The sequence below is a fragment of the Adiantum capillus-veneris genome, chromosome 3 (genome assembly GCF_014529385.1).
Source record: "Adiantum capillus-veneris isolate H3 chromosome 3, ASM1452938v2, whole genome shotgun sequence".
NCBI lineage: Eukaryota > Viridiplantae > Streptophyta > Polypodiopsida > Polypodiales > Pteridaceae > Adiantum > Adiantum capillus-veneris.
The window spans coordinates 103,945,973-103,969,362 of NC_140933.1; the positions used below are offsets into that span (position 1 = coordinate 103,945,973).

General features: G+C 42.2%; 1 pseudogene; it reads left to right on the forward strand.

Annotated features, from left to right (window-relative positions):
• The first annotated feature begins 468 nt into the window (after positions 1-468).
• Positions 469-933, forward strand: LOC147461424 (uncharacterized; annotated as a pseudogene).
• The last annotated feature ends 22,457 nt before the right edge of the window (positions 934-23,390 follow it).

Genomic DNA, 23,390 nt, shown 5'->3' on the forward strand with positions numbered 1-23,390 from the left:
TGAATTCCAAAAAAAAAAACTCCAATTCATTCATGGAAAAAGTACACTAACCACACAACTTTGCAAAAACTGGCACTTACCTAAGGATCCTTTTCCAACATTGAAAATCTGTGACCCTTGATAAGCCTTATGCCCCTTGCATTTAATTTCATTGACACCATTATAATCCTTTATATGAGCTAGCACACTCCTACATTGGCACCTTGTATAGTAGATCTTTACTTGGCATTGTAATCCTTTTCTAGCTATGACCAAGCACACTCCTACTAGAAATTACTTCCATAGTGCATAGTTCTCAAAACACACACACACACACACACACACACACACACACACACACACACACACACACACACACACACACACACACACACACACACACAGAGAGAGAGAGAGAGAGAGAGAGAGAGAGAGAGAGAGAGAGAGAGAGAGAGAGAGAGAGAGAGGTAAGAGTTATTTCTAGCAACTATGGAAAGACATACCGTAGTAGGAAAATTGATACCGCACATCAAGAAAAAGGTTATAAAACTCAAAAGCAAGATGCAAGCTTGGATAAAGAGTGAAAGTGAGCTAGGGAACCTTGATAAATGAAGGAGACGTTGGAGATATGGAGAAAGATGTTGCATATTTGAAAGGAGATGTTGGAGGTATTGAGAAAAAGGTTGCAGATCTAGAAGGGAATGTTAGAGCTAAGGAGAAAGAGTTTGAAGGAGATGTTGGAGCTATGGAGAAAGAGTTTGAAGGAGATGTTGGAGCTATGGAGAAAGAGGTTGCAGATCTAAATATTATTTTGAAGCTATGGAGAAGGAGGTTGAAAATATAGAAGGAGATGTTGTATCCATGGAGAAAGATATTGTAGGTCTAGAAGGAGATGATGTAGCTATGGAGGAAAAGTTTGCAAATCTAGAAGAAGATGTTTCAGAGCTAAAATGATGTGTGGTAGACTACTTTACAAAAAGGTGCCCTAGCATGAGAATAGGAGGAGAGAGAGAGATGTAGGGTGTTTGAGAGAGAGAGAGAGAGTGGTGATAAAGATTACAGATCTATAATTCTCAGTAGTAGCTGAGAGAGAGAGAGAGAGAGAGAGAGAGAGAGAGAGAGAGAGAGAGAGAGAGAGAGAGAGAGAGAGAGAGAGAGAGAGAGAGAGATCTTGGGACACTTTTGGAGGGGGAGAAAGAAGAAGAGAGAGAAGACAAAGAAGGAAACTTTAGTTATTTAAAAATTGAAAAAGTACTTTTGGCAGGAGAGTAACTCCATCAGAACTAGTAAAATCTCCACATACTTTTCAAGAAAAAAAAGAAAAAGTATTTTTATAAAGGAATTCCTAGGCTATCTACCCCACCATTTTAACCTTTAGTCAAAGCTTGATTAAGTTTTAAGTATTTCTTTAAACTAAAGAGGCCCTCATATACCCCATTCCCTTCCTACTGTTTGAGAAAACTCCGTGGATTAAAGAAGTAATACACTCTCAACTTGCAGGTGAGAAGTTGGAGGTTGAGGGTTTAGTAAGCTTTGATGTGGAGTGGCACGTGGGTGGGGACTTGAGACCATAAAGTGTTTCCTTGGCTATAAACAAGGGGCTTCTTCACTATATCCTTGTCCATTTTGCACTCGAGGGTACAAACCTAACATACAAAAAGCACAAAATAACTCTACAAAGGGTGGTTCAATGCTTCCATGGCAAGGGGATGGAGACAAAGAATCAAACAATTTTGATGTCGAAGATGAAGGCAAGGAATGGGAAGCGTTTGTTTTGAGATTCCCCATGCTCAATGCCCCAGATCGTGCACTAAAGGACAAGGCCTAGAACCCCATATTTCCATTTTCTCTATCTAATGTATATTACACACATTCATGCACATTTTTGATAGGCTATTGAAGCTCCACATTGATTAGTATGCTTTCACAATAAAGCCATTGCAAAAGTCCTAGGAGGTGATTGTTTTACGATGGAGGAACTTCTCAATTCCATTGATTTTCATGATGGAAATGTAGATAATTTGTTGTTGCCAAGAACACATGGGAGGTTCATGAGATTGCCCAACAAGTGTCAACGAGTGGAAAAAAAGTTAGGTGCTTCTTGAAGAAAGAAACATTGGGAAACCCATGCTAATATGATGCTCAAAACAACTCCAACCACAAGGCAACTAACCTTTGGGAGATTTGGAAGGAATTATGAAAAGCTACTCGTGACAATGACTCAAATGGAAAGCTTGCAAACAAACGCAAGCAAGTTTGGGAAACTTTTGATAGAATTGTCAACCTTATGGGTCTTACCAACATAATAGAGGAGCAATGTCAATTATTTCAAGTGGTGTTAGTGGAAGCTGACGTAGCTTGAAAACACAAGAAAATGCCTGCAAACACCTGGCCGTTCTCGGTGCTCCTCAAGCTCGAGGCAAGGTAGTTGGGGAAAGGACTCATCCCGAGCTTATGAGCGGTAGGCATATGAGCATCAAGTGTAGAAGCAACAAGCACAACAACACTGGGGTTTTTTCAATTCTTAACGGGCTTCGTTTAGGGTTCACATAGTTTCCTAGTAAGCTCGTTAGGAAAAACACATACCTCAGTGGGGTTTTGGTGGGTTGCCACATCACCAAATATCGGTTTTTTTGTGATCACGTTAATTTTGATTATGGAAGTGTGATTATAATCATTGTGATCACAAGAAATCTCATGTGATCACGTGAATATTAAATCCTTGCACCACATTGAAGATTCAAGCAACACATCGAATGATGGTGATAAGAAGAAGAGGAATCATCACCTTCAAGTGACACGGAAGAGCTGCATTGCCAACAAGAGCAAGCAAGAGGGTCTTGAGCTTGAGTGGTGCATACAAATAGTGAGTCAAAGACAGACCACCATGGTAGCATGTTGATATACCACGCACACATCGGGTACCAATGGAAGACACTACCTTGTGGGCAAGGAGCTCTCCTTGCAGCACAAGATTGGGAGGCAACAAGAGAGGAGGACGATGAGGAGCCGAAGGAGGTGGAACCACCAACAGAAAAGCATGTAAATTTTCTCAAATCTAATTTTAAAAAAAAGCCCAAGTGCCGCCCACTAGAAAATGTGCAAGTGCGTCTCACACAACCCAACATCATTGTAAAATTGCAAGGGCATTTGCGAAAATGTGGCACTACCAGAAGACAATTGAGCTGCTCGTTCGAAGAGTCTCCTTTGCTCGCATGGTGAAGGAGGTGCTCCAAAGCTATGGAAATCAATATAGAATGCAAGCAATGGTAGTTCATGCGATTCAAGAAGTTGTGGAGGCCCACATCATTTTTTTGTTAAAGGATACAGACCTCTTTATCATACATGCAAAGAGAGTGACTATACATCCAAAGGACTTGCAACTTGCTCACCGATTGAGGCAAGACCTCAAGCATTAGCCAAAAAGTGAAACTTATATTTTTGTATTACCCACCCTACTTTTGTACCCAAACATTTTGTCCATGATACAACAAAATTAGGAATTGCAACTTGCTCACCGATTGAGGCGAGACTTCAAGCATTAGCCAAAGTGAAACTTATATTTTTGTATTACCCACCCTACTTTTGTATCTAAACATTTTTTCCATGATTAAAGGAATAAGAGCCTTGTATCTTCTATGTCTAAAATTATTTAAGTTCCTTAGCTTCTTAATGCTTTTAAGTTAAATGACGTATGCCTATTGTACAACCTTTGGGTCCACTAGTGTGAGGGGGAAAGGGGGTGTATTTATTCATGGATACTTAAATTTAAGCACAATTTTAGCTTTTTTTGGTGTCTTGGTGTACACACAAGGCCAATAAAGGCAAAAAGAGGGGTGGACACGAGGACACATAGATCATCCAAACAAAGACCCCTGCTTGGCTGAGCTGTGCACCCTTGTGGCTGGCCACCCCCCTTTTTGCCTTTACTGGCCTTGTGTGCACTCCAGGACACTAGAAAAGCTCAAATCTAGCTAAAATTCCAGTGTCCCTGTATCCATTCTCCCCCTCCCCTTTTACATCAGGACCCGTTAAAATGAGTTGTTTGGAAAAGGAAAAAGGACACACTTTAATAAATGACAACGCCAAGTTTATGATTTTTTTAAAACTTCAAAATTTAATCAGTGAAGAAAATGTACAAGATAGAGAGGCAACTATATATATTTCATTAATTCTTTAAAGGAAAGATGTTACATGCGATTATTTGAGGCGCCCATAATTTGCTTAGCCATTTCTTGCCATCTCTCTTGCACATAAAGCAACTCCCCGGCCAAGAGGGAGTGCACTATTGCCTCAAGGTCAGTTGAGCCAAGATAGGCATGTATCCCTATCTGGGCAAGCACCTTGTTACGGAAGCCAGCGCCAAATGCAATGCATACAAGGGATATACGCACTAGGAACAAAAGATGAGAAGCTTGGGAAATGGTGCTTAAGAACACAACAATTCTCAAGGATTTCAAAGACCACATCATGAAATGACCTTGGGGAATGAGTTCATTGTGTACAATGAGTTCATTCCCATTGTGGCAACATCGCCAGGGGGAAGTTTTCCTATGTAATATACAAGGGAGGGCTGTGGTTCGAAGGCTATTTGCGTGCCGCTCATCCACGTGGAAAACTCATTAAGCTCGAAGGAACCTCCCCCAAGTCGGGTTCCTTGCTGACAAGGAAAATGAAAGTAGCCAAGCGAAAAAGATACTCCACCCCCAATTTGTGCTTCTTCAGCACTAGCACCATTGGGGCCTGCACGTCAAAGAAATGACATGCAATCTATGGCAATGAACCATCTCAACCGCTAGAGAGCGAGAAATATCCTTTGTGGATGTAGCACACGAGATCGCAAGGCACCTAGATCCTTGCACGTGGGGGATAGTTATGGCATATTTGATGACGTGCTTCTCCATGAATGTTGAAATCTATGAATGCGTCCATGTGGAGGGAAACTATGGCATGAAGATTGGGGAGCCGACTGAAAAAGGTGTGAAGTTCCAACCTCTCTTGAATTTGGTATTATCAAGGAAGAGGGTGAAGCATGACAAAGGGGTGGATGTGGGTACAGAAACAGAGGCTATGGATGCATCCATATTTGGTTTGGAGTGTCGATAGAAAGTGGAGGAGCTCAAGGGTTGGAAAAGTGAAAAGTGAGAATGAGTTATCAATCCCCTCCTTTTATAATGGTGGCCTTTTTAAATAAGGCAATTGTTTTCAAAAACAACTCAATAAAATTCCTTTTTTAAATGGGGTAGCCAAATCCCGCTATAAAAATGGACTTTTGCCTTCAAAAAATTCATAAAAATGGTACTGAAACAAATTTTACGCAAGACCACTATTGTTGAATGAAAAATTATATCAAACTCCAAAATGTGCCAAAGCTAAACAAATTCATTACATAGGGGATTTTTTCCAAAAATGTAAGAGCTAGCAAGCTATAACAGCAATAGCATAGTTCCATCCATGCCCCAATCATCTTGGGCCTTCATTTTATCTTCCATTCTCTTTCCAATTTGCAAACATTCAATAATAAGTGTAGCAATGAACGTCAAAATTTGATGGACCAAAAATTTGGTGAAAACGTCCTCACCTTGTGAGCTTGGAGATGAAATTGAGCTTGTTGAAGGTCCTCAAAACCCATAATGGGTAAATGTTTTCAGACGTTGCTGAGACTCCAGTGCTTGTTCACTTGGACAGCTTCCAAAGCATCACTGTGCATCCTCATTATGATGTCAAAGCTTGCAATAAACTTATCTACACACTATAAGGGAATCCACACTCCAAGCTTGCACATTGAAGGATCATAGTGATACGAACAAGGAGATGTGGGATTTTAAAAAGCGCATCCCAATACCTGATGCTCTAACCCTACAATGATACCTATCTCAATTGTGCATGACCTCCACAAAACCCCAGTTCTCTTCTAAAAGTATCCCTAAATCCTCATAGTACACATCTTTACATAAAGCATTGTGGTTGTCTCCGCAAATGAAAACTCTTTAGAATTGCACAAAACAATGAACAAGCAAACACCAACTCAAGCCCATAGACCTAGAAGCTTTAGAATATTTCAAGGAGTTTTGAACATCTAATACCATCTTTTGCTGTGGCCACTCCATACTTAATAAGGAAGATACCTTGATAGATTCAAGCTTCCCAAAACCTTGCATAACAGTAGGTACAATGTAGGGGTGTGAATAGAAGAAAATTCTTCTTTGAACCAATTTGGCTAGGCAAAGGTGTGTGAAAATTGTTGCTCCAATACTCGCATGTATAGAATTGAATGTGCCAAAGAGCCTATCAAGTGGCTATTCCTCCACCAACGTAGATGGAAATATGACTGCAAAAGCAAGCCAAAACATAATTATGAAGCCATAAAACCATTCCACTATGACTTCACACCCAACTTTGTATTCTCAAAACATGTACTCACAATGTTCCAGGAATTGAGAAATTTATTGCAATTGCATGCTTGATATTGAGAAAACATGTTGCACAATGGCTACGGTCCCCTTGTCCTTGCGCGGAGGTTTCCTTTCTAATGATGATCAAGTTTTCACGATTTTGAACATGGTGAGGGCCAATAGAAAATGGTTGCATGTATACCCAAGCACCTTTGGTGAACTTTTGTGGCACCCACTCACCATCTATACCTCTTGTGTTGTGGCATGCAAGTTCAGTGACCTCATCCTTTGGCCTCTTTCACGGAGTAGAGCTTTCCATGGGTGAGTAAACGAAATTAGTAGGGGGAGGAGGACCTTGATTGTTTCTAAAATGTAGGTGGGAGAAAGAGAATGAATTTTCTTGGTGGGCCAATGGTAGGTGGCAAGGTAGAGAGGGGGAGGAGCATAACTGGTACCCCAATGGAGATAGGAGAAGGTGTATGACCCTTGCTTGGTGTGTCAATGGGAGGTGGGAGGGGAAGATAGAGGAGCTTCCTTTCTGCTACAATGGTGGTGGCAGTAGAGAGATAATGTCGGAGTACAGGGTGAGTGTTATGGTTGCAACAAAAGAGGGCATGAAAAATGGGTTCTAGAGAGATAAAATCACTTTTCAAGTATGTGCTAGTTTTGGGGGGGCCATTAAGAAGTGTAAGACTACTTTATCCCCGTACTATTTTGAGGGCATAGAGTGTGTCCACCACCCTCTTCCTATTTTGGGGGCGGGGGTCATTAGGAAGTGAGACTACTTTGTCCCCGTACTATTTTGAGGGCATAGAGTGTGTCCACCACCCTCTTCTTATTGGCTAGTCTCTAATTAACCACTAGTAAAACGGCGCCGCCTTCGGCGGTGGCATGGCCCCTCTTACCCTTAAGCTCTAGTGTTGTCCGACTATCATAGCATCTCTTGCCCACCCTCTCAAACGCACGTATATTGCCTCCACGCTCTCCTTGCCTAAGTTTTGCTCTGTGCCCGTGCCCTTTGCTAGTTGAGAAAACATCCGCCTACTCATATGTGAAGGAGTACGAGCGGAAGTGCGACGCGAGAGAGAGTGCGAGAAGAAGAGCATGACGATATGGTGAACTCTCTCTACTATAATGTGTAGAGCATAGTGAGTTCTTATTAGGTTTTTACAAAAGAATATGTGTACATACCGGGCGGCCCGCCCACTTACCTGGGCGACCACATTGGGCTTTATACCCCAACAACCTCCCACTTAAAGTCCAATGTGGTACTTGAAGTGTGAGAGAAGCTACTATACAAGCTAATATACAAGAGATGTACTACCCTACACCTATCTGCTTGCGAAAATGCGCAAAGCTCTCTGAGGGAAGTCCTTTTGTAAGTAGATCAGCAGGATTTTCTGTGGTGTGAACTTTGACAAGCTGAAGTTGCTTATCCTCGAGCATTTCCCTGATGAAATGATACTTCACATCCACATGCTTCGTCTTTGAGTGATAAACTGGATTGCGAGCCAATTGTATAGCACTTTGACTATCACAATATAACACATGCATCTCTTCTTTGATTCCCAAATCTGTTACTAGTCGATTAAGCCAAATTGATTCTTTGCATGCCTCTGGTGCTGCAACATATTCAGCCTCTGTAGTAGACTGAGTAACACAATCTTGTAATTTAGAACGCCATGATACTGCTCCACCAGCCAATGTAAAGACATACCCTGACGTAGACCTTCGGTTGTCTAAGTCACCTGCATAATCTGAGTCTGTAAAACCCTTTACACTTAGCTCCTGACTCCCATAGCATATACGCATACTCTTTGTAGCTTTCAGGTATCTCAATATTCCTTTCACTGCCTCCCAATGTTTCTTGCCTGGGTTTGACATGTATCGACTTACTACTCCCACTGCAAATGCAATGTCTGGGCGAGTAGCAATCATTGCATACATCAAACTACCCACTGCAGACGCATATGGAATCTTATCCATTTCAGCCTGTTCTTCCTCAGACACAGGACAATCTTGTTTGCTAAGTTTCACATATGGTGGCAATGGAACACTCAGTGCCTTTCCCTTCTCCATATTGAAACGTTGCAAAACCTTGTCAATATACTCTGTTTGAGATAACCAAATCAACTTCTTTGATCTGTCTCTCTCAATGCGCATACCAAGTATATGACTTGCCTCACCCATGTATTTCATGTCAAACGATTTTGCCATCTTTGACTTCAAAGCTGAAATTTCTTCCAAGTGCTTGCCAGCAATCAACATGTCATCCACATACAAAATAAGGATCAGCCAACTGCCATCCTTAGCCTTCTTTGTATATAGACAGTGATCGAACTCACTACGTTTGTAGCCTTGAGAAAGCATAAACTTGTGGAATTTATGGTACCATGCCCTCGGTGATTGTTTTAAGCCATAAAGACTCTTTAACAACTGGCATACCCAATCTTCCTTGCCTTTCTCAACAAACCCTTCTGGCTGCTGCATGTAAATTTCCACATCTAAATCACCATGCAAGAACGCTGTCTTGACATCCATTTGGTGCAACACCAAATCTAATATGGCAACCAATGCAAGAAAGCATCTCAATGTAGTCATCTTGACCACCGGAGAGAAGACTTCATCAAAGTCAATGCCTTGTCCTTGCTTAAAGCCCTTGGCAACAAGCCTTGCTTTGTGCTTTGGCTGGCTATCATGAGCGGTGATCTTATACGTGTAAACCCATTTACAAGGTAGAGCCTTTTTGCCCTGTGGTAATTTAACTAGCTTCCATGTCTTGTTTTTATGCAGAGCTGTCATCTCTGACTGCATGGCCAATTGCCAATTCCCAATTCCCGGAGTCCTTCATTTGCACTGCTTCCTTGTAACATGAAGGCTCATTGCAATCAGTCAACATGACATAGTTCATAGAGGGAACAAACCTATCAGGAGGTTGCGTGACACGTCCAGATCTACGCACAATAGGTGGCTCAGGCTCAGCCACAACCTGTGGTTCCACTCTATCCTGTCCTTGCTCCTCTTGAGCCCTGACATTTTGTCTTGCACGTGAACGTCCATCTTCTTGGAAGACAACTCTTCGAATCTCCTCAACCCTCTCTGGTTTAGAATGATATTTGGATTCATTAAAGTGAACATCATTGCTGCGGACAACCTTTCTAGATTCGGGATCCCACAGTCTGTACCCCATCTCACCAGAATTACCATAGCCTAGAAAGATGCACTTTCTACTCTTTGGCTCAAGTTTGTTCCTAAATTCCTTTGGAACGTGAGTATATGACTCATAGCCAAAGACTCTGAGATGCTTGTATGAGGGCATTTTGCCTGACCATACCATCTCTGGCACTGAATCCTTCTGCAAAACCTTGCTAGGAGATCTATTTACAAGATGAACAGCTGTTGATACAGCTTCAGCCCAAAACCCATTTGGCAGTTGTGCATTAGACAACATACTTCTGACCTTCTCTTGTATGGTCCTATTCATCCTCTCAGCAACACCATTTTGAGGAGGATTGTAAGGAGCAGTAAGTTCACGTTTTATACCTTTTGACTCACAAAAGTCCTGAAAGGCCTTTGAAACATACTCTCCACCATTGTTAGTGTGTAAGCATTTAAGCTTCTTGCCACTCTGATTCTCCACAAGTGTCACAAACGTTTTGAAAACACTAAACGCTTCATCCTTGTGCTTGAGAAAGTAAACCCATACTTTCCTCGAGTAATCATCTATAAATGTCATAAAGTAAGAAGCTCCCCCTAGAGATAGGTTAGGCATAGGTCCACACAAATCACTATGAACAAGTGCCAACTGTGTATCTCTTCTACTGCTTCTATGCTTATGTTGCTGCTGTGTTTGCTTACCATACAAACAATGTTCACAGAATTAAAAATCATTAAATGAAAAGCCAGGAAAATAACCAGAACGAGACAAGATTTCCATTCCCTTCTTGGACATATGCCCTAACCGGCTATGCCACAAAGAAACGTTCGGCTGCTCGGTTACATTGATTACATTTTTAGAGACATTTGATACATAAATAATGTAAAGTCCTCCAGACTTTACTCCATGTGCTACTGTCATAGAACCCTTGGATATCTTCCACATGTTCTGTCCAAAAGTGGTGACGTAGCCAGCATCATCAAGTAAAACTGTGCTGATCAAGCTCTTTGTAATTGCGGGAACATGTCTCACATTCTTCAGCGTGAAAGAAGAGCCATTCTGAAACTTCAATTGAACATCTCCAACACCTAAGATCTCACATGTCTGCCCATTGCTTAGCCGAACATGATCTTTAGTGGTCACATAAGAGGTAAACCACTCCTTGTTTGGAGAGACATGAAGTGATGCCCCTGAGTCTATAATCCAGTCACTCAGTGCATTTCCATCAGATGCTGTAAGAAGAGCTGAGTCCATTGTATTCTTCAAGAAGTAGATGTCTCCTGACACTAGACTGTCATCCTCTGCAACAGTGTTTGTCACATTTATTTCTTGAATCTTCACTGAGGACTTGTTCTTCTCACCATGGTATTGAGCTTTCTCTTTGCCTTTTTCTGCTTTCCATTCTCTGCAGTCTCTTTTCATGTGACCCTTCTTGCCACAATGGTAGCATTCTATGTCACTCTTGCCTTTAGCACTGCGGGACTTGCTACGAGACTGATTCCTCTTTCCACCTTTGTACTTTTCTTTCGTCCTTCCCCTGACAACTAGGGCTGTTCCTTTGCCTTTGTCCATTGTCTTTCTATTGGTTTCTTTAGTAAGCAGACTTCCTTCTACACCTGCTATGTTCAAACCATCTGGAGGTGCAGAATTACTCAAAGCTGTGCGAAAAGTGTCCCAACTTTCCGGCAATGTGATCAACAGGAACATAGCTCTAACAGGTTCATCAAACTTGACACCTTGAGCTGACAACTGACTATAGATTGTGTTGAATTCATTCAGATGATTGGACATAGGTGTCCCTTCTTTCATCTTCAAGGAAACAAGCTTCTTAAGCCAGTATACCTGTGAAGCTGCACTCTGCTTCTCATAAAGATCACTCAGCTTTAACCATGCTTGATAAGCCGACATCTCGTCTGCTACATTGAAGTAAACGCTTTCTGCCAAAGTCAGCATAATGGTAGAAAGTGCCAATTCATCCATTTCGCTCCATTCATCTTCGTCCATATCTTCTGGTTTTATCCCTTTGAGCTTTATAGGTTTTATCTGCTTCTTTTGTACCAACATGTGCCAAATCTGCTTCTTCCACAATGGGAAATTGGTTCCATCCAGCTTCTTGATATTGTAAAGAGCAGTGTCCTATGATCCAGCCATAGCTACGCTTCACAGTGGTTTACTTTCCTGGGAAAAATTCGGCAGAGTTTCCCTTGTAAACTGACCTCTGAACCAATATCAACCTGTCAAATGAACCAAAAAAGCTTCAGATTCTGCATAAATTTTGGCAGAGTCTCCTTTGTAAAATGGCTCTGGTGTACTCAAAAAACAGACCAAAAAACAGCTCAAAAACACTGTCTCTCTGACACTGTAAGTTGCGGGTAAACCTGTCCTGCACCTGTACTGTCTCTGACTGTCCCGTCATTGTCCTGTAAGCATAGACTGTGACAATGCCTCAACGGCAGTAAAGCAAAGATGCAATCCCAACTGTCTAACTCACAGTCAATACATCCTAGCTGCCTATCTAAGGGTGCTCGAGGGATCGCTCCAAGACCTGTATCACCGAAAGGATCTCAACATTCGAGAATCCCCCAGCTCAATAAAACCTCACTCGACCCTCAACAAAGGCTGCAGTAAATATGACAGTACATAGACTTCCCACAAAGTCATACATCCACAAATTTCCCACTATATGCTGTAACCGCTGCGGCGGTTGTTTGCTGCGTGACTCACAGCCAGCAAACCCTCAACAGACATACATCATCTCTGACAATACATCCCATGTGGAAGTACCTGCAATGTCAGGATGAAATCTGGAATATCAAGCAGCAAACACAAGCTACCTGATGAACTAGTGGATGTCACCTACAGTATGTGTGTAGATGTGCCCGTGTCGTATGTGACACGCCTCCAAGAACTGTGAGCCGTCCTTCGATGTGTAGACAACCACAAATCAACACTCTGGGAGTGTCGATATCCTCAGCACCTGCAGTCGTAGGCCGAAAAACCCCAAATTTGTAGAGTTGGATCTGCACCCGCTGAGACCACGTAGTCGAAAATGGCCTGCGCAAGACTTTGTTGAAGCCGAACGGTGACCGAGATGACCTCAGAATGAAATTCTGAGCACACCAAGCCCTACGGGCTTGCCCACAAGATTTGGGGCCGTGTCTTTGCCTGTCGAATTTCACTCCAATCTGAGCTGGTGACTCTAGCCTCCTGCAGTGCTGCCCCGAGCCTCGATCTGAGCTCTGATACCAGTTGAAGGAGTACGAGCGGAAGTGCGACGCGAGAGAGAGTGCGAGAAGAAGAGCACGACGATATGGTGAACTCGCTCTACTGTAATGTGTAGAGAATAGTGAGTTCTTATTAGGTTTTTACAAAAGAATATGTGTACATACCTGGCGGCCCGCCCACTTACCTGGGCGACCACATTGGGCTTTATAACCCAACAATATGCTCTAGATTTGTCACTTTCTGTACCTACCGCATTTGCAGCTCACCATAGCTACCACCCTGTCCCTGCCTTGCTTTGATCACATGCTTACCACCTTACCAACTTACCCTTGCTTGTTAAGAATGGCTTCAACTCGTCACAACCGTAGAGCAAAAGTACCTGGTAGTAGCACATTAGATAATGGGGATGGAGTTGCAGAATCTGTGGCAGTTTGGGAGGGAAAAGTACCCAACAACCAATTGTATGTAGCAAGGCCGTGTGGAAGGAAGCACAATGCCTTCAGGCTATGGCTATACAGGCGGAGAGAGGATCGGATACCAAGGGAATAGTGGATAATAAGAGGGGAATAGTGGTGTCAACCTTATCTTTAGAGGCCATCTTCTCAGTTTAAGGTCGCATTAAAATTCTCCTAATGGCACTTGCATGGCTGTGGCACTGCCCTAAATTCTTGTGGGCTCTGATTCTCCCAACGGCACTAATGTGGGTCCTCACAAACCTTGAAGGCATTGGTGTTGCTATAAATTATGGTGGGCAACCAACGGCCCCTTCTCTTTGTCTGTAGCCTTTGGCTCACAGCTATCGACACATGGAAACGATCTCCTAAGCTCCCTCCCTCCCTCCCTCCCTCTCTCTCTCTCTCTCTCTCTCTCTCTCTCTCTCTCTCTCTCTCTCTCTCTCTCTCTCTCTCTCTCTCTCTCTCTCTCTCTCTCTCTCTCTACGCGCAAGCCTTTTTTTTCTCTCACTGAGCGCGTTGAGTGCAGGGCACACTGTCGGAATTGGTTGGAGCGAGGAGGCAAACGATGCGTGTCCGGGGAGGGAGCCGCAATCTCTCCCCCTTTTATAACAGTATAGATATTCCGCCCCAAAATGGAGCCCCTCATGTCCTGTAGGTTGTGCTTCCACTTTGAAAGTTAAAGCGAGAGGGCGAAATAGAGCAGGCATGTATTGACTTAGAGACAACGATCGCCAAGCGAGTCCGCCCTTGGAACTTGGAGAGTTGAGGACCGTTGGAGTGCTGGCACAAAGTCATCGGCTCACCGAGATCCACCCAACCTCTTCCCTGTAGTATGCACGCACTGCTCTCGATTGGAAGTTTTGAAGGCTTTATTCCTCAAAAACGCCATGCAGTACTGATTTGATCTCTGATCGGAAGAGGAGATGGCCACCCGCAATGCTTTGCTTTGATCTCAATAGCAGAACCTCCCTCTCTCTCTCTCTCTCTCTCTCTCTCTCTCTCTCTCTCTCTCTCTCTCCCCCCCCACTGTGGCTTCCCAAATTCCAACGCTTAATCTCTCTCTCTCTCTCTCTCTCTCTCTCTCTCAGGCTTAGCCTGTCGCTCTCTCTTAAGCGTCAATGGCCATTGTCATGGCTAGATCAGAGAGGACACACACACACACACACACACACACACACACTCCCTCTCTCTCTCTCTCTCTCTCTCTCTCTCTCTCTCTCTCTCTCTCTCTCTCTCTCTCTCTCTCTCTCTCTCTCAAGCACCATTGTCATGGCTAGATCCCAACGAACAATCTTTAAGTGACTTTACAAAGGAAGACTTATTCTCTTCCCCTCCATGTTTGCTTGTGTAGCGAATATTGCTTCTTTCTCGGCATTGCTCTATGATCACGAAATCATTGTGTAGCAAATATCGCTGCTCTGTCCATGTTTGTTTGTGTAGCGGATATTGTTGCATTCTTAGCGCTGCTTTGTATTAATGAAACCATTGATGCTTAGAGAGAGCACATGGGACCGCTACCCAAAGCCTACAAACCTGCTCGAGAAAACACAACTGGCGAGCGAGACAGAGCTTTCTTAGTGTTGCTATGTAATAATGAAACCATTGATGCTTAGAGAGAGCACATGGGACCGCTACCCAAAGCCTACAAACTTGCTCCAGAAAACACAACTGGCGAGCGAGACAGAGCCCATGATTGGCGTCAATGAAAAGAGTCCTCGGAAGGGCGATCTCCACTGTATAGGCGTTGGGCCTTGGGCTCGTGCGCACGATGTCCTCTACTTTGAAAACCGCAACCAGCTAGGTGCGTGGGCCTCGAACAATCTACATGTCCAGCAAGGCAGTGCCAAGCACAACTTTTTCTTTCATCAACCCCTTGACTAACCATATCATCGCGATTTGCATTTGGAGAGATGCCCTCTCTTTGCATATGCTAAAAACAGCCCAGAGCTTCCTGATCATGCATGTCAACCAAGGCAATACCAAGCACACCGTTTTCTTTCAATAATTTGCCCATATTGTAATAATAGCTTTTTAGTAATAAGAGTCCATTATTTTCTTGGGCAAATTATCAAAATACCCCTCTAAATTGTGGAAATTCCCAAAATACCCCTTAAATTTGAAAAATCCCAAAAATAACCTTGTATCTATTTTGATTGGATTGTTCAAGATTTCTAATCTTTATTCGTTTCTGACAATTAAGATCCGTTTTTGAGTGCACAAATTTGTCACAAATTATCTCATAGAAAAAGGCAATCATGTCTAAAAATAAGGAAGCAATTCATCTCCAAAGCCTACATAACCAACACGCTCAAATTCTACTTTTAGCCTTCTTATGAAAAGCTACAATTTTTCGGTATCTCTGGAAATGTTTAATCTCATAACCAGGGAATTTATGACAAAATATTGGGGGCGTTTTGCAAATTTTTGAAATTTGAGGGGTAGCTTGGGAACTTTCACAAATTAGAGGGTCGACAACAAAGCTGTTAATCGCAGCTCCACTGCTTTATGATTTGCAGTCAACTGTAGCAAGAGAATTTGGGACTGCGGCATACTGCACAGCCGGGCAGGAAGACGTCCTACGAAGAGAGAAAGAGAGAGAGAATGCAACACCAGGAGATGCACGAAGAATAAGAAAATGACATCCGCTTTCACCAGGCACTGTTGTTGTGCCCATGGCGCCTGTTTTGAGGTCCCTCCATTGCTTGCAACAGGGTGTTGGGGCAACCAGGCAGCTCTGAAAAACGGACGCGAGCAAACAAAAGAGAGAGAGAGAGAGAGAGAGAGAGAGAGAGAGAGAGAGAGAGAAGAAATCGGAGATCCGCATGGCCGCCACCCCAATCTGTAGGTCACGTGACTCACGTCCCACTCTCTCCCTACTGAAACGCTGGCGGCTCTCTCTCTCTCTCTATACGACGTTAAAACTATCTTCTTCTTCTTCTTCTTCTTCTCTCTCTCTCTCTCTCTCTCTCTCTCTCTCTCTCTCTCTCTCTCTCTCTCTCTCTCTCCCCCTAAAAATGATTTTTCCCAAACGCTGTTGGCGACAGACGCAGCCTGCGACGGCATGGATTTCTTTGCAGCCTGGGTAGACGCAGTGCCTTGCTTCGTAGAAGGAGGCGCTCGTGTGGGGCCCGGCCATCTCTGGAGGCTTCACGACTGCATTGACCCTTCTCTCTCTCTCTCTCTCTCTCTCACACATGAATAGGCTAGCCGCTGGCGCTCACTCTCACTATTTTGCTCAGTGCCTCAGATAACACTGCCTGAGCGCGCTAGAAAGAGGAGCTTATGACGCGTGGCAGGGGGGGAGCCGGAATTCCCTCCTCCTTTATCTATAGTATAGATAATCCCAAAGGGCCCATAGAGGGTTCATATTTTCCCTAATGTATAGCTAACAAATATTATAATAATCATTTTGAGTTATTGATTTATTTGATTTGGTCTTGGTTATTGTCTAGTTGGAGAGATCAAACTTATGTACCTTTGAACAAGAAAGAGGAGGACTTAAATGACTTTCCATTTCCTTTGGGCTTTTCCTTTCCCAAACACACCCTTTACTTATGCATTTTAGATGTTTTGAAAAGAATTTTACTTTTTCAAGATTGGGGAGGCCTATTAGTGCAATGGCACAACAAACTCTCCTTTGTACATAAAACTCATTTGGAATTTTGGCTTTATTTGTAATTAAATCTTTCATTGTTCTTTTGTGCTTCAAATTATTTAGATAAAGTTTGACATGCAAATCTAAAATATGTTGTTAATTTCATTTTTTTTGGGTGAACTTTTCAAAATTAAATTGATATTTGATATATTTAATGCAGGTCACAAATGAATATGCTCATTGGGGCCATCCAATTTGAATGACCCAAATGAACATCTTTATTTTTGAAAAGCTGTGTAGCGGCAATATATGCAATAATGCACACAATAATAGGCACGGATATATATCTGCATCTATTACCACGTATGTTGCTGTTGGAACACTACGGCGCATCCTTCGTCGCTCTTATTATTTTGTTCACAATATTTTCTCATTTTCCTTTGTTAATCCGCGACAATAACAATGGGTCTCAACTTTTCTTCTTATAGTGTGCAAACAACAAGCATAATGCATGAATCTTGTACGCATATACACTACAATACAATTTGTAGATACTAGTTACAATCTCATCATATGATATAAAGTTCCTTGAAAGGATGCAAGATGTTGGCATGCAATTATGGTCATACGGGCCCAGCGTGTAGTCCGCTAGGAATGAGGGAAAACCTATTCTTGTAAGAGGGGGGAAAACACATTTATTAGTTCCCGCGTGGTGCAAGAAGATTCATTCATGACACATCGATACACTCATAGTGGTACGATATTTTAGTTGGACATATCTAAAAATTGCTGCTAGCCATTTTTTGAGCGAAGTCTTTAAAGGCTAGATACTAATATGAGATGAATTTAGATAATGGTCAAAGAAAACAAAATTTTGGATGACATGTATTCATTGCAATAGCTTCAAACATTTGGCTACAAACTTTGCATCATTCATTGATGTATGATTTCTAGGCTAGATATACAACCAAATAGCTAGAGAAGAAGAAAATTCAATTCCTCAAGAAAACATTTGTGTTGCATAGGGTTGTGTCATTGTGTAGGTAAAAACCCTCTAATATCTCCATATCCATCTCCATCTCCTCTCCACGTTGGCTAACTCTTGACCATGCTAGCTTGTAGCTCGAGAGAAATGGCCACCACTCAATAGCCCCTGCCCACAATATGAGATTCTGTAGCAACATGTGGGGCTTTTACTAGTGCAAATAAAATATGTAGACCTATTACCTTTTAAAAAAAGTGATTAGTGCTCCTAAAGGTTCTTTCGCAACTAAAAACTATGACATGTAGACCATTCCAAATCCTTAAGAAGATTGGGGATGTAGCTTTCAAACTTGATGTGACAAGCTTTCAAGTGCATCCTAGTTTCACTTCATCATAAGGAGAACGTAGCCCGCTAACAATCTTGGTAAGCTTGTTGGACCTGAAAAGACCATTGGTTATAGTGATCATCATACAATGCACAAGGTATAACCAGAGGTTCTATCCAAGGGGGGAAGGATAGAGATGAGACTAATTCTACTTGGGAACTCTTTTGATATCATCAAGAGAGTTCCCTTATTGTTTTAGAGGACGAAAACTCTTCTTAAGGGGAGTGGGGTATATGTTTCTATCATGTAGCAGCTATGGGAGTGAGCTCAGCTAAATGACTAGGCTGCATGTTGATGAGACGAGGGTGTTTGGGTGCAGACCATGGATGAGCTAGCATGGGCATTCTTTTGTACAGGAATGGATATGGGCTGCTTTTGACACATACAAGATTAGGCTGGGCTCAAAATGGAGAGGTGAGAGAGAAGAACCCTTCCACCAGACGCATTCGTTTAGGCCTTAAATCGCTGTTTTGAGTGTTTATATGCGTATTTTATGTTGTTTTGACCCTAGGAGAGGCTTTAGGGACCTAAAAACGACCCTTTAGGATCATTCGTTTACTGTGGAACGAACGCTCGCGATCGTTGTAACTCTCCAGAATGCTGTGACAGTGATAGGATATGTTCCTGATAGTCCCCTGTAGCTTCCCTTCAAGTTTCGTGCGATTCCGATATGATTTTCATGGTGAACGGGCGTGATGACTGTAGAGTTGTGTAGAAGGACATAGGCAGATTACTTGGCTTTAGTGCGATCGATTTGCTTGTAGAGTTAGTAGTTGCATCTCTTTGAGTTCACTTCATTAGGATTGACACCCTAGTGCGTTTCCATGCCTTATCCGAGTCGCTTCCCCTGTATCGATAAATTTATGTTGATGCTTGAGGACCCGCAAACATTGGCACCATTGCCGGGGAATGAATCTTAGGTGATGAGTGACCGAGTGTGTATTCAGAGTTTTCTTATTGTTCCAAAAGATAATTTCCATTCCATTTACATTTCAGTGAAGCATCTAGACAGGGGTTTAGTGCTTAGTGGAGTCTAGGGTCGGTGGACTGGCTAGATCTACTCTTGAGAGATATAGGGAGTTGTGAGTGAGGTTGCTTTAAGCATTTTTTCTCTTCAAATTTATTTGTATTGATTGAGTACTGATCCATCATCCGTGAATTATCCTGTTTTTTTTGTTTGATTCATTTTCTTATGTTCTTTCATTTCTGTACTTAGGAGTAGGATAAGTAAATCACAATCCAGTCAGATTTGGGGTAAAAGTTAGAGTCGAGAAACCAGAAAACCATAACTTTGGCAAAAAGGCCATAAGACTCTGAAATTTTGAAAATCTGACCAAACAGAGCTGAAATTGATTCAAATCACAAAGTGGTAGCACCAAACACTGAAACACTTGTCAGAGGGAGCAGACAAAATTTCATCAGATTTGGCCTCTGTACTACGATCGCGATCGGTGTACCTCAGTCCCAGATTTTGACCAAATTTCATCTGTGGGATCCTCAGGTGTATACAAACATAAAATTCTAAAGGACCTAGGGTCAAAAACCACAAAAAACAGATCAAAACCACTGAATACGGACCCGAGTCAAAAACTGCTAAACTGACATAGAAATTGACTTTTAGTAGACCAAAACACATCAAAACTGAGAATAAAGCATACAGAGGGATAGCGTGTACACAGGACAACCCCAGATAGCTTTCAAATCCCAAAACAAACACCAAAATCAAGTCAAATTGACAGATGCAGGGAAATCAGGCACTTCAGACTAAGAAACCACAAATTCTTGACTTTTTTGAGTCCAAATTCAAAAAGATTTGGCAGGTAGTCTTAAAATAGCCTAGTGAACAAGCTGGTGAAGTTTCATCCAATTTGGGCTCCAAAGTACGATCGCGATCGGTGTACCTCAGTGCCAGATTTTGACCAGACTTTACCCACACATACACCTGGGTTATATAAGATAGCATGAGTTTTCAAAATTCAAAAAAATCACCAAAATAGCCAAAAACAGCAGACAGTCAAGAAACCACTGCAGCAGACCAAGATCTGGTAAAAACTTGACTTTTTCTTGTCCAAATTCAAAAAGATTTGGGGAGTAGATTGTACACATCATTGTCTACCATATCCACAAGTTTCATCCAATTTGGGCTCAAAAGTACGATCGCGATCGGTGTACTATACTGACATTTTGAGTAGGACTTGGTGAGTAGGTAGCTGATGACAAACAACTTTTCCAAAAGAACCAGGGTAAAAAAAACCAAAAGACAGTTGTCAAATAGTGCAAACACCGATCACTGATCCTTTAGACCAAAATTTTGAGAAAATTCAAGTTTTTGTGATCCAAATGCAAAGTGGGTTTGGGAATAGACTAATCATACCCATGTCTATCAACTCCTAAAATTTCATGCAAAAAGGAGCTGGAACTACAATTGCGATCGGTGTACCCCAGTGACATTTTGGACTGAGATTTTTTGAGTAGGTAGCTGACATCTAGTGCAACATATTTTCCAAAAGGAGCAAGGTCAAAAAAGCAAAAGAAAGTGGTCAAAAGTCCCAGTTACACAATCAGGCCAATAACTGCAAAACCACCTGGGATTTGGGTTTTCATTGGTCAAAACATCTCCAAATTCAAAAATACAAAGACACTTGGTATCAAGACATCAAGGGCTAGCTACTGTGCAAAAATCTTCCAAATCTGTGACATGGGGTCAACGATCGCGATCGGTGTACCTCTACACAGTGGGGGTATCTGACTTCATAAGTTTGTAGACCTACTTGAGTACATCCCAAATCTCAAGTTTGAGTGAAAAATACCCTCTGGAAGCCAAGATACAAGCCGAAGTTCCTGTGTCCTGATCCTGAGACTGGTTTGAGTGCTGTCACCAAGTGCAGTTCACCAAAAGTGCTCTAACTTTTGATAGACAACTCCAAATTGAGTCAGGTGTAGCTAGGAAGAAAGCTTGAGGGCAATAGCACACACCTAGAGCTGAATTTTACTAGGTTTCCTAAATCCAAACTTTTAGGGTACCCAGAACCAATTTCCAGAGACCAAAAAGTCATAAATTTCTGACTTTTTAGAGACTTGACCAGGGGCAAAAAAGGCATTGTGTGCACTAAGCCAAGGTGTTCTTATCAAGGAACATCTTGAGAGTATTGAGTGAGACTTAATCATGACAAATCATCCATCATTAGGGTTTCCCACTCAACTCAGAGCTATGCCACCTACACAAACCACCAGAAATACTGCAACACCTATAACAAGAGGGTTGAGACAAGACCATGAGGCTTATCAATCATAACAAGCCAAACCTCAAGGCATTGCTCATGGATATTTGTCAAGTGATCATGTAGCTCACTGGAAGCCAAACCAATCAACTAAAATGCGGGAGTTTGGAAGAGCAAAAGTGGAAATTGCTGGAGACTTAGAGGAGAAGCATCCTCTAATCAACAAACCCAACGTGAGATTCATCAAAACCAATGAAGCCACGAGAGTTCTAACGGATTACACTTATGATGGCCTTTATAGGTTACCTATTGGGGATCAAAACAACTTCTATAGATGTTTAAATTCCATCATTGAAGAGTTGACAGACTACAAGAACCTCTATGCCTTCATATACACAGATGACCAGGGAGTGCAAGTTTTAATGGTAGATAAGTATGGACGAGAGTACAAACTTATCAGCCCAATTGAGCTAAAAAGATATACATACATGGGTACTCCAATCTCTGCTTACTACTTTCAACCGAGTGTAAGCGTACCAAGGTTTTTTGAGACTGATTTGCAAGAAGCTAACATTGAAACTATGGAATCAAATGGACCTCAAACATACAGAATAGCTATTCATGGGAGTGTAGCTCCTACCTCATTGAGTGGAACCAAGAGACCACCAATTAGACTTACAAATCCATCAACATTTCCAAAACATGTCTCGAACGGGATTCCACCAGGATTTGCTCCAAGACGAGAAGAAGGAACGAGGAATGTCTTTGTGAAAGACCCCAACACGCTGAGATACATGGTTGAACCAGAACCAATGAGACCATATCAATTGGCCAAATGTGTCAAGAAGAAGTATGATGGGTTAAGGGATCCATAGGTACATGCATCCTTGTTCAAACAAGTGTTAAGAGCCGAACAAGTATTTTATTTTCATACACAGTATGAGGGATTTGGCTTAACCTTGGAAGGGATAGCATTAAATTGGTTCCAATTGTTGGACAAAAATGACTTCTCAAACGTTGAACAACTGTTGCAAGAATTTGTTGTGGAGTTCTCTAAAAGGGGAATCAAGCATAACACAGTGTCCCAAATCTATGCATTCAAGCAAAAAGAAGATGAGAGAGTGAAGGAAGCATCACTACGCTTCAAACAATATATAGAGAGATGTTCGGAACGCGAGTTACCACAGGATGAAAGATTATCAATTCTCTTCATAGAGGGTTTGAAAAATGAAACTCTCAAGAAAGATTTGCACTTAAAAGGATGTACTTCCTTTGAACAAGTCACGAGAGAAGCGTTATACCTAGTTGACAATTGTAAAGCCTATGGCGAGGACATTGGTGATACAAAGATCACTATGGATAATGCTCTTTTAGCATCTAGTGAAACCAACACTTGCCTCTCAATTAATGACCAACCTAGATGAGCTAGCAGTGCAGGTAGCACAACGAATAAAATGGTGTGCCATTGAGCAAAAATGGACCAATCATGAGATGAGTGAGTGCTACTATAATCAAACCTACACGAGGGGGACACTATTTGGACATCAAATAGAAAAACAAATGCCTTTACCAAATCATCCATTATTTCAAAATAGGGTTGTATCAAGGGCTTTACAAAGAGCTGAGGTATCACAACCTAGGTTAGGACAAGAACCTACGAGAAAACTCTATTCATTGAATGAGGACACTCTGATGTTCATAGCCAATCAAGAGCGTAGACCAGAGACCACTCTGACTAAGCAAGAACAACCATCAATTGTGCCACTAGTGACTCAACAAGATGGACCATGGTACAAGTGTGGAGGTAACCATTGGGCCAAGAATTGTTCTCGTGTAGAGATAATTGGATATTGTGTGGAGTGTGCCATTACACACGTTGTTCCAAATTGTCCAAAACACCCAAACAAGCAGGGGAAAACAACAATGACTGTTGTGGGAGTGTTACCTTCTCCAAGTGGATCAGAGGCAAAACCCAAAATTCCTGTGAAGGTAG